Below are 13,503 nucleotides of genomic sequence, written 5' to 3' on the forward strand. Positions count from 1 at the left end.
TTCTTGATCCAGCAAGTCGAGGCAGTAGATGAGTTCCTTCAGCACGACGGCGTGGTGACGATGATGGTGAAGTGAAGTTTGCAGGGCTTCTCCTAAGCACTACGGAAATATGACCGAGGGTATAAACGGTGGAGGGGGGTGATGCGGCTTGAAGCTACGTCGGTATTTCCCCAAAGAGGAAGGGATGATGCAGCACAGCAATGATAGGTATTTCCCTCAGTGATGAAACCAAGGTTATCGAACCAGTAGGAGAACCAAGCAACAATACGTAAACAACACCTGCACACAGATAACAAATACTCGCAACCCATTGTATTAAAAGGGTTGTCAATCCCTTTCGGGTAACGGTGCCAGAAATTGGCAAAACGGACATGAATAAATTGTAGTAGATTGATAGATCAAACGCCAAATACAATAAATAAGAATAAATTGCAGCAAGGTATTTTTGTATTTTTGGTTTAATAGATCTGAAAATAAAAGGCAAATAAAATAGATCGCAAGGACAAATAATATGAGAAAGAGACCCGGGGGCCGTAGGTTTCACTACTGGCTTCTCTCGAGAAAAATAGCAAACGGTGGGTAAACAAATTAATGTTGGGCAATTGATAGAACTTCAAATAATCATGACGATATCCATGCAATGATCATTATATAGGCATCACATCCAAGATTAGTAGACCGACTGCTGCCTGCATCTACTACTATTACTCCACACATAGACCGCTATCCAGCATGCATCTAGTGTATTAAGTTCATGGAGAAATGGAGTAATACAATAAGAATGATGACATGATGTAGACAAGATCTATTTATGTAGAAATAGACCCCATCGTTTTATCCTTAGTAGCAACGATACATACGTGTCGGTTCCCCTTCTGCCACTGGGATCAAGCACCGTAAGATCGGACCCACTACAAAGCATCTCTTCCCATTGCAAGATAAATAGATCAAGTTGGACAAACAAAACCCAAATATCGGAGAAGCAATACGAGGCTATAAGCAATCATGCATATAAGAGATCAAAGAAACTCAAATAACTTTCATGGATAAAAAGATAGATCTGATCATAAACTCAAAGTTCATCCGATCCCAACAAACACACCGCAAAAAGAGTTACATCATATGGATCTCCAAGAGACCATTGTATTGAGAATCAAACGAGAGAGAGGAAGCCATCTAGCTACTAACTACGGACCCGAAGGTCTACAAAGAACTACTCACGCATCATCGGAGAGGCACCAATGGAAGTGGTGAACCCCTCCATGATGGTGTCTAGATTGGATCTAGTGGTTCTGCACTCTGCGGCGGCTGGAATTGATTTTCGTCGAGTCCCCTAGGGTTTCTGGAATATTGAGGTATTTATAGAGCAAATAGTCGGTTCAGGGGGCACCCGAGGTGGGCACAACCCACCAGGGCGTGCCTGGGCCTCCTGGCGCGCCCTGGTGGGTTGTGCTCCCCTCGGAGCACCCCTAGGTGCTTCTTTGGCCCACTGGATGTCTTCTGGTCCAAAAAAATCTCCAAAAATCGCTGCGTTTGGACACCGTTTGGTATTGATTTCCTGTGATGTAAAACAACATGCAGAATTTTTTACGTGGAATGCTGCCTAACATGTCATCTCATATTATTTTCTTTAAAGCATGGAAATTTGGACTTTTATTTGTTCAAAGCAATAGTCTAGTTTGACATGATACCTTAAATACTCAAGCATATTAACAAGCAACCATGTCTTTCAAAATATCAACGCTAAAATAAGCTATCCCTAGCCCATCATGCTTAATCATTGATCCATTCATGAAACACACTCGCATATTATCTACAGCCAATGCTCAAGTACGATCATAGTGCCCCTAGTTGGTGCTTTATAAGAGAAGATGGAGACTCAAATTCAAAATAAAAATTACATAAAGTAAAAGAAAGACCCTTCGCGGAGGGAAGTTGGGATTTGTAGAGGTGCGAGATCTCAAAGCGAAAATTGAGAGATAAAAACATTTTGGGAGGCATACTTTTCCCATCAACGAAAACGACTTAGAGTTCCCAACATTTTCCATGCTAGATATATCATAGGCGGTTCCCAAACAAAAATTAAAGTTTATTCCTTTTTCCACCATACTTTCACTTTCATGGCTAACCTTATCCACGGGTGCCTTCCATACCAACACTTTCCAAGGAATTTATTATTTGACAACATAAAGTAAATTCATTTTTAATTTCGGGACTGGGCATCCCTAATACATTTGCCTTACTCTCGTGCAATGACAAGTGAATAAACACTCATCGTGAGAATAACACATCTAGCATGGAAAATATTAACCACCCCTCACCGCCTCGCGAGCGGCACGAGCACACAAAAGAGAAATTTATTTTGAATATTAGAGATGGCACATACAAATTTGCTTAGAACGGCAAAAGAATACTGCATATAGTTAGGTATAGTGGACTCATGTGGCAAAACTGGTTTAAAGGATTTTGGATGCACAAGTAGTGATCATACTTAGTGCAAATTGAAGGCTAGCAAAAGATTGAGAAGCGACCAACCAAGAAACGAATAATCTCATAAGCGAGCATTAAGCATAATTAACACCGAATAATGCACCACAAGTAGGATGTAATTTCATTGCATAACTATTTACTTTCGTGCTTGCATAGGGAATTACAAACCTTAACACCAATATTCTTACTAAAGCATAGTTACTCATCAAGATGACTCACATATCACATCATAATATCTCAACACTATTACTAAGAATCAAGTTTATTTTGTCCAATGATCTTCATGAACATTTTTATTATATCCCTCTTGGATATCTATCACTTTGGAACTAATTTTCATGTGTTGCTTTTGATAAGCTCAAACAAATATAAGTGAAGATCATGAGCATAATATTTCTTTCTCTCAAATTAATTTAAGTGAAGCAAGAGAGAATTTCTTGAATTTTTTACTAACTCTCAAATAAATCTAAGTGAAGCAAGAGAGCATTTCTTCAAAAATACTAAAGCACACTGTGATGAAAAATATATAAGTGAAGCACTAGAGCAAGTCCACATATCATAAAAATTTAAGTGAAGCATAGAGAGCAATTCTAACAAATCATGGCATAATTTTGGCTCTCTCAAATAGGTGTGTCCAGCAAGGAATCAAGACTAAAAACACAAAATAAAAGAAGCAAAGAGTCATATCATACAAGACGCTCCAAGCAAAACACATAGTATGTGACGAATAAAAATATAGCTTCGAGTAAAATACCGTTGGTTGTTAGAAGAAAGAGGGGATGCCACTCGGGGCATCCCCAAGCTTAGTTGCTTGCTCTCTTTGGATTATAGCTTGGGATTCCAGGGCATCCCCAATATTAGGTTCTTCTTACTCCTTATTCCTTCATCCATCATAAGATAACCCAAAACTTGAAAACTTCAATCACACAAAACTCCAACAAAACCTTCGTGAGATCCGTTAGTATAAGAAAGCAAATCACTACTATAATTACTATAGCAAACCAATTCATATTTTGTTCTTGCATTATATCTACTGTATTCCAACTTTTCTATGGCAAAAACTTATCAAAGAAAACCATAGAATCATCAAAACAAGCACACAACGCAAAGAAAACAGAATCTGTCAAAAACAGAATAGTCTGTAGGAATCTGGATATTTAGAATACTTATGAAACTCCAAAAATCTTGAGAAATTAGGAAAACCTGAGAAAATTTTATATTAATATTCTCCAAAAGAATTGTCATTATATCACACTCGGGTAGAAAATGAGAATTGTTTTCGTGAGCGCGGAAGTTTCTGTTTTTCAGCAAGATCAAATAACTATCACCCAAGAAGATCCTAAAGGCTTTACTTGGCACAAACACTAATTAAAACAAAAAAAACACAATCATAACAGTAGCATAATTGTTCTAACACTCAAGAACATAAAGCGAAAAGCAAAAATAAAGTTTATTCATTGAGTTGCCTCCCAACAAGCGCTATAGTTTTACGCCCTTAGCTAGGCATAAAGCAAAGGATCTAAGTTTTGTTATCTTTGTTTCGAGATCCATAAGATGCCCTCATGATTGATTCATATGGTGGCCTAATTCTTGTTCTAGGTAAGTGTTCCATACACTTCCTCAAATTAAATTGGAACTTAATATTGCCTTCTTTCATATCAATCACGGCACCGATAGTGCGTAAAAATGGTCTACCAAGAATAATTGGACAAGACGGATTGCAATCAATATCAAGAACAATAAAATCTATGGGCACATAATTCCTATTTGCAAGAATAAGAACATCATTAATCCTTCCCATAGGCTTTTTAATAGTAGAATCCTCCAAGTGAAAACTTAAAGAGCATTCTTCAATATCGGTAAGACCAAGCACATCACATAAAGATTTCGGATTGTAAAAACACTAGCACCCAAGTCACACAAAGCAAAGCACTCATAATTTTTAATCTTGAATTGGAAATTAGGTTCTCATTCATCATGTAATTTCTAGGAATCCAATAGAGTGGGCACATCACTAGTTAAAGTTTTGACCTCTTCAAATTAACCCACTTTTATCAATTTTCTCAACAAGATTTTCACCCTCCGAATTATCAGGACGCCTTCTAACTAAAGTTGACTCTTCTCCAGTCCCATTTTCATCAATCTTAACTTTAGTAAACAACAAATCAATAGAAGAAACACCAATCATTCTAAGATCTTCAACACTTTTATGAAAGTAATCACTAGAAAATGCTTTTTCTAAAAAAATCCCTTTTAGCTCTAAGCATAGCGGTTCTTTTCTTACTTTCATACATAGAAACATAAAGAGCTTTAATTGATTCCTCAACCTTAGGCACAAAAAATTTCATCTTGTGATTTTCTACATCATGAGAAATTCTATCAATACTTCTAGACAAATCATCAATCTTATTCAACTTTTCTTCTATGGTAGTGTTGAAAACTTTTTGCGTGTTGATAAATTCTTTAATATTATTCTCAAGATCAGAGGTATTCCTATTATTATTATAAGAATAATTTCCATAGGAATTACTATAATTATTAGAGGAATTACTAGGAAAAGGCCTAGGATTAAAATTACCTCTATAAGCATTGTTGTTGAAATTATTTCGAGAGATAAAATTCACATCTACGGCATCACTATTTTGCTCAATCAAAGTAGACAAAGGAATATCATTGAAATCAATAGGAGCACCTTTACTAGAAACCAATTTCATAAGAGCATTAACTTTTTCACTCAAAGAAGAAATTTCTTCAACCGAATTAACTTTTTTACTAGTAGGAGCTCTTTCGGTATGCCATTGTGAATAATTTGCCACGATATTATCAAGGAATTTGGTGGCTTCTGTCGCTGTCAAAACCGGCGGATCTCGGGTAGGGGGTCCCGAACTGTGCGTCTAGGATCGATGGTAACAGGAGACGGGGGACACGATGTTTACCCAGGTTCGGGCCCTCTCTATGGAGGTAATACCCTACTTCCTGCTTGATTGATCTTGATGAATATGAGTGTTACAAGAGTTGATCTACCACGAGATCGTAATGGCTAAACCCTAGTAGTCTAGCCTATGTGAATATGGTAATGAATATGTCCCTATCCGGACAATACTCTCCGGTTTATATAGACACAGGAGAGATCCAGGGTTACATGGAGTCGGTTACATAAGAGGGAATCTTCGTAGTCGGTCGCCTAGCTTGCCTTCCACGCCATGTAGCATCCATTCCGGACACGGGTTCAATCTTCGGTCTTCATGTCTTCACAGCCCATCAGTCCGGCCCACGGATAACATGCCGGACGCCCGAGGACCTCTTAATCCAGGACTCCCTCAGCTTCACCCAAAGTAATTTCCATAAAAGTACCACTAGCGGCGGAATCTAAAAGATTACGAGAAACAAAATTCAATCCCACATAAAAATTTTGTATCATCATCCAAAGATTTAACCCATGAGTTGGGCAATTCCTTAGCATCATTTTCATCCTTTCCCAAGATTGCGCAACATGCTCATGTTCAAGTTGCTTGAAATTCATGATCTGGGTTCTAAGTGAAATAACTTTTGCGGGCGGAAAATACTTAGTGATAAAAGCATCTTTACACTTATTCCAAGAATCGATACTCTTGCGAGGCAAAGAAGAGAACCAAATTTTTGCAGAATCACACAAAGAAAATGGAAACAATTTCATCTTCACAACATCATTGTCCACATCTTTTTTCTTTTGCACATCGCATAATTCCACGAAGGTATTAAGATGGGATGCGACATCCTCATTAGGAGTACCGGAAAATTGACCTTTCATAACAAGATTCAGCAAAACAATATTAATATCACAAGATTCTGCACTAGTGGCAGGAGGAGCAAGAGGAGTGCCAATAAAATCATTGTTGTTGGTATTTGAGAAATCACACAACTTGGTGGTCTCTTGAGTCATGATGACTACACAACAAGATTGCACTCAAAAACAGACCCGGCAAGAAAATGGCGAACGAAAAAGAGGGCAAATAAAACGGAAATTTTGTGAAGTGGGGGGAGAGGAAAACGAGAGGCAAATGGCAAATAACGTAAATTGCAAAGAGACGAGATTTGTGATTAGGAACCTGGTATATGTTGAAGATCCTCCCCGGCAACGGCGCCAGAAATTTCTTTTGATGCGGCTTGAAGCTACGTCGGTATTTCCCCAAAGAGGAAGGGATGATGCAGCACAACAACGGTAGGTATTTCCCTCAGTGATGAAACCAAGGTTATTGAACCAGTAGGAGAACCAAGAAACAATACATAAATGGCACCTGCACACAGATAACAAATACTCGCAACCCGACGTATTAAAGGGGTTGCCAATCCCTTTCGGGTAACGACGCCTGAAATTGGCAAAACAGACGTGAATAAATTGTAGTAGATTGATAGATCGAACGCCAAATAAAATAAATAAGAATAAATTGCAGCAAGGTATTTTTGGTTTAATAGATATGAAAATAAAAGGCAAATAAAATAGATCGCAAAGGCAAATAATATGAGAAAGAGACCCGGGGGCCGTAGCTTTCACTAGTGGCTTCTCTCGAGAAAAATAGCAAATGGTGGGTAAACAAATTACTGTTGGGAAATTAATAGAACTTCGAATAATCATGACGATATCCAGGCAATGATCATTATATAGGCATCAGGTCCAAGATTAGTAGACCGACTCCTACCTGCATCTACTACTATTACTAAACACATCGACCGCTATCCAGCATGCCTCTAGTGTATTAAGTTCATGGCGAAATGGAGTAATGCAATAAGAACGATGACATGATGTAGACAAGATCTATTTATGTACAAATAGACCCCATCATTTTATCCTTAGTAGCAACGATACATATGTGTCGGTTTCCCTTCTGTCACTGGGATCAAGCACCATAAGATCGAACCCACTACAAAGCACCGCTACCTCTTGAGCACTGCGTTGGTTTTCCCTTGAAGAGGAAAGGCTGATGCAGCAAAGTAGCATAAGTATTTCCCTCAGTTTTTGAGAACCAATGTATCAATCCAGTAGGAGGCCATGCACGAGCCCCTCGCACCTACACAAACAAATAAATCCTCGCAACCAACGCAATAAAGGGGTTGTCAATCCCTTCACGGTCACTTACGAGAGTGAGATCTGATAGATATGATAATATAATATTTTTGGTATTTTTATGATAAAGATGCAAAGTAGAGAAAGCAAAATAAAGACGACGCTAGAAATAACTTGTTGACGGGAGATTAATATGATGGAAAATAGACCCGGGGCCATAGGTTTCACTAGTGGCTTCTCTCAAGAGCATAAGTATTACGGTGGGTGAACAAATTACTGTTGAGCAATTGACAGAATTGAGCATAGTTATGAGAATATCTAGGTATGATCATGTATATAGGCATCACGTCCGAGACAAGTAGACCGACTCCTGCCTGCATCTACTACTATTACTCCACACATCGACCGCTATCCAGCATGCATCTAGAGTATTAAGTTCATAAGAACAGAGTAACGCTTTTAAGTAAGATGACATGATGTAGAGGGATAAACTTATGCAATATGATATAAACCCCATCTTGTTATCCTCGATGGCAACAATACAATACGTGCCTTGTTGCCCCTACTGTCACTGGGAAAGGACACCGCAAGATTGAACCCAAAGCTAAGCACTTCCCCCATTGCAAGAAAGATCAATCTAGTAGGCCAAACCAAACTGATAATTCAAAGAGACTTGCAAAGATAACCAATCATACATAAAAGAATTCAGAGAAGATTCAAATATTGTTCATAGATAAACTTGATCATAAACCCAAAATTCATCGGTCCCAACAAACACACCGCAAAAGAAGATTACATCAAATAGATGTCCACAAGAGAGGGGGAGAACATTGTATTGAGATCTAAAAAGAGAGAAGAAGCCATCTAGCTAATAACTATGGACCCGAAGGTCTGAGGTAAACTACTCACACATCATCGGAGAGGCTATGGTGTTGATGTAGAAGCCCTCCGTGATCGATGCCCCCTCTAGCGGAGCTCCGGAAAAGGCCCCAAGATGGGATCTCACGGGTACAGAAGGTTGCGGCGGTGGAATTAGGTTTTTGGCTCTGTATCTGGTAGTTTGGGGGTACGTAGGTATATATAGGAGGAAGAAGTACATCGGTGGAGCAACGTGGGGCCCACGAGGGTGGAGGGCGCGCCCAGGGGGGTAGGTGCGCCCCCTAACTCGTGCCCTCTTGGTTGATGTCTTGACGTAGGGTCCAAGTCCTCTGGATCACGTTCGTTCCGAAAATCACGTTCTCGAAGGTTTCATACCGTTTGGACTCCGTTTGATATTCTTTTTCTGCGAAACTCTGAAATAGGCAAAAAACAGCAATTCTGGGCTGGGCCTCCGGTTAATAGGTTAGTCCCAAAAATAATATAAAAGTGTATAATAAAGCCCATTAATGTCCAAAACAGAATATAATATAGCATGGAACATTAAAAAATTATAGATACGTTGGAGACGTATCAAGCATCCCCAAGCTTAATTCCTGCTCGTCCTCGAGTAGGTAAATGATAAAAACAAAATTTTTGATGTGGAATGCTACTTGGAATAATTTCAATGTAATTCTCCTAATTGTGGTATGAATATTCAGATCCGAAAGATTCAAGATAAAAGTTTAATATTGACATAAAAGTAATAATACTTCAAGCATACTAACTAAGCAATTATGTCCTCTCAAAATAACATGGCCAAAGAAAGTTCATCCCTACAAAATCATATAGTTTAGTCATGCTCCATTTTCGTCACACAAGAATGCTCTCATCATGCACAACCCCGATGACAAGCCAAGCAATTGTTTCATACTTTAGTAATCTCAAACTATTTCAACCTTCACGCAATACATGAGCGTGAGCCATGGATATAGCACTATGGGTGGAATAGAATATAATGATGGGGGTTATGTGGAGAAGACAAAAAAGGAGAAAGTCTCACATTAACGCGGCTAATCAATGAGCTATGGAGATGCCCATCAATTTATGTTAATGCAAGGAGTAGGGATTGCCATGCAATGGATGCACTAGAGCTATAAATGCATGAAAGCTCAACAAAAGAAACTAAGTGGGTGTGCATCCAACTTGCTTGCTCACGAAGACCTAGGGCATTTGAGGAAGCCCATTGTTGGAATATACAAGCCAAGTTCTATAATAAAAAATTCCCACTAGTATATGAAAGTGACAAAACAAGAGACTCTCTATCATGAAGATCATGGTGCTACTTTGAAGCACAAGTGTGGAAAAAAGGATAGTAGCATTGTCCCTTTTTATTCTCTTTTTTTGGGCCTTTTTTTATTTGGCCTTTCTCTTTTTTTATTGGGACAATGCTCTATGAATGATGATCATCACACTTCTATTTATTTACAACTCAATGATTACAACTCGATACTAGAACAAAGTATGACTCTATATGAATGCCTCCGGCGGTATACCGGGATAGCAATGAATCAAGAGTGACATGTATGAAAAATTATGAACGGTGGCTTTGCCACAAATACAATGTCAACTACATGATCATGCAAAGCAATATGACAATGTTGAGCATGTCATAATAAACGGAATGGTGGAAAGTTGCATGGCAATATATCTCGGAATGGCTATGGAAATGCCATAATAGGTAGGTATGGTGGCTGTTTTGAGGAAGATATAAGGAGGTTTATGTGTGAAAAAACGTATCATATCACGGGGTTTGGATGCACCAGCGAAGTTTGCACCAACTCTCAATGTGAGAAAGGGCAATGCACGGTACCGAAGAGGCTAGCAACGATGGAAGGGTAAGAGTGCGTATAATCCATGGACTCAACATTAGTCATAAAGAACTCACATACTTATTGCAAAAATCTACAAGTCATCAAAAACCAAGCACTACGCGCATGCTCCTAGTGGGATAGATTGGTAGGAAAAGACCATCGCTCGTCCCCGACCGCCACTCATAAGGAGGACAATCAAAGAACACGTCATGTTTCAAATTTGTTACATAACGTTTACCATACGTGCATGCTACGGGACTTGCAAACTTCAACACAAGTATTTCTCAAATTCACAACTACTCAACTAGCACAACTTTAATATCACTACCTCCACATCTCAAAACAATCATCAAGCATCAAACTTCTCTTAGCATTCAGTACACTCATAAGAAAGTTTTTTACTAGTCTTGAATACCTAACATATTAGGATTAATTTCCCAATTTAAGCAAATTACCATGCTGTTTAAGACTCTCAAAATAATATAAGTGAAGCGTGAGAGAATAATAGTTTCTATAAAACAAAACCACCGCCGTGCTATAAAAGATATAAGTGAAGCACTAGAGCAAAAACTATATAGCTCAAAAGATATAAGTGAAGCGCATAGAGTATTCTAATAAATTCCGAATCATGTGTGTCTCTCTCAAAAGGTGTGTACAGAAAATATGATTGTGGTAAACTAAAAAGGAAAGACTCAAATCATACAAGACGCTCCAAGCAAAACACATATCATGTGGTGAATAAAAATATAGCTCCAAGTAAAGTTACCGATGGAAGTAGACGAAAGAGGGGATGCCTTCCGGGGCATCCCCAAGCTTTGGCTTTTTGGTGTCCTTAGATTATCTTGGGGTGCCATGGGCATCCCCAAGCTTAGGCTCTTGCCACTCATTTTTCCATAATCCATCAAATCTTTTACCCAAAACATGAAAACTTCACAACACAAAACTTAACAGAAAATCTCGTGAGCTCCGTTAGCGAAAGAAAACAAAACACCACTTCAAGGTACTGTAATGAACTCATTCTTTATTTATATTGGTGTTAAACCTAATGCATTCCAACTTCTCTATGGTTTATAAACTATTTTACTAGCCATAGATTCCTCAAAATAAGCAAACAACACACGAAAAACAGAATCTGTCAAAAACAGAACAGTCTGTAGTAATCTGTAACTAACGCAAACTTCTGAAATTCCAAAAATTCAGCCAAAATAGGAAGACCTAGATAATTTGTTTATTGATCAGCAGAAATTGGAATCAATATTTTATCACGTTCTCATGATTTTTAACAATTATTTTTGTGAACAGAAAGTTTCTGGAATTTTCAGCAAGATCAAACAACTATCATCCAAGAAGATCCTATAGGTTAAACTTGGCACAAACACTAATTGAAACATAAAAACACATATAACAAGAGGCTAGATCAAATATTTATTTCTAAACAGAAGCAAAAAGCAAAAAAAACTAAAACTAAAATTGGTTTGCCTTCCAACAAGCGCTTTTCTTTAAAGCCTTTTAGCTAGGCATTGAGGTTTTGATGATGCTCACATAAAAGATAATAATTCAAACACAAAGAGAGCATCATAAAACATGTGAAAATCACATCTAAGTCTAACATACTTCCTATGCATAGGCATCTTATAGGAAAAAAAAATTCAAAGCAAGCAAAAACTAGCATATGCAAGGAAGCGGAAAGAAACAATAGCAATCTCAACATGACGAGAGGTAATTTAGTAAGATAAAAGTTTCTACAACCATATTTTCCTCTCTCATAATAATTACATGTAGGATCATAGTAAAATTAAACAAAATAGCTATCACATAACATATTCTCAACACGATCCACATGCATGCGAAGTTGACACTCTTCCAAAATAGTGGGATTATCATTAACTAAAGTCATGACCTCTCCAGACCCACTTTTATCAAAAATATCATAAGATTGAACATACTCCAAATATGTGGGATCTAAAGTTGACACTCTTCCAAACCCACTTTCAATAAATCGCAAACACTATTATCAATCTCATATTCATCATGGGGCTTAAATAAATTTTCAAGATCATAAGAAGAATCACCCCAATCATGATCATTGCAACAAGTAGTAGACATAGCAAAACTAGCATCCCCAAGCTTAGGGTTTTGCATATTATTAGCACAATTGACATCAAGAGAATTTATAGTAAAATCATTGCAATCATGCTTTTTATCGAAGGAACTATCAAGTATGGGTGCAATAGCAACGATCTCATGTTTAACATACGGAACTATAGCAAATTCATCTTCATAAATATTAGCATCATGGCCAAAAGAATAGCAAGCATCATGTTCATCAAGGGATATTTCAATCAAATCACCGGAATCATAATTATCTATAGATTCATGCATATCATTATTTTCTTCCGAAGCAACGGTCATTCTTTTAATAAATTCTTCGACATAGACATTATGAGCATAGTTTTCATAGCAATATTTAAGTATGTCAAGATTTTCAGATTCGTATAGAGTAATATCATACTTTTCAAACAAAGAAGCAACTTCAAAAGAACCCTTAAAAGCAACAAATTCTTCAATTTGTTCAATATCATAGTAGCTATAAACACCCTTTGCATAAGAAGATAAGATTTCATTTTCATTAAACTCACATAGGTAGGGGAGGTGTTTTTTAGGGTTCTTAGAGCAACAAGTAATATCACAAATTTCATAAAGATTCCAAGTATAACACAGAATTTGTTTATTTGATTCCATAAGAGTCTCCCTTTTTCAGACAAACAGTGACGCACAAAATGAGCATGCTCATTTAAAGATTTCCCATCAACTATGCTAGTTGGGGTTTCAGCACGAGCGCATAAGGATCGAAGATGATCCAAGTACAATACTTTAAGTGGATCCATAACAATAGATTTTTAGCAAGCAAAGATGCAAGCAAATAGAAGACACATGGCAACACACGCAAGCGAAAAAGACGAACGGAAGAGGGGCGAATAAAACGACAAGGGTGAAGTGGGGGAGAGGAAAAAGAGAGGCAAATGGCAAATAATGTAATGCGGGAGATAAGGGTTTGTGATGGGTACTTGGTATGTTGACTTTTGCGTAGACTCCCCGGCAACGGCGCCAGAAATCCTTCTTGCTACCTCTTGAGCACTGCGTTGGTTTTCCCTTGAAGAAGAAAGGTGATGCAGCAAAGTAGCGTAAGTATTTCCCTCAGTTTTTGAGAACCAAGGTATCAATCCAGTAGGAGGCCAC

This window comes from Aegilops tauschii, chromosome 7, assembly GCF_002575655.3.
Source record: "Aegilops tauschii subsp. strangulata cultivar AL8/78 chromosome 7, Aet v6.0, whole genome shotgun sequence".
NCBI lineage: Eukaryota > Viridiplantae > Streptophyta > Magnoliopsida > Poales > Poaceae > Aegilops > Aegilops tauschii.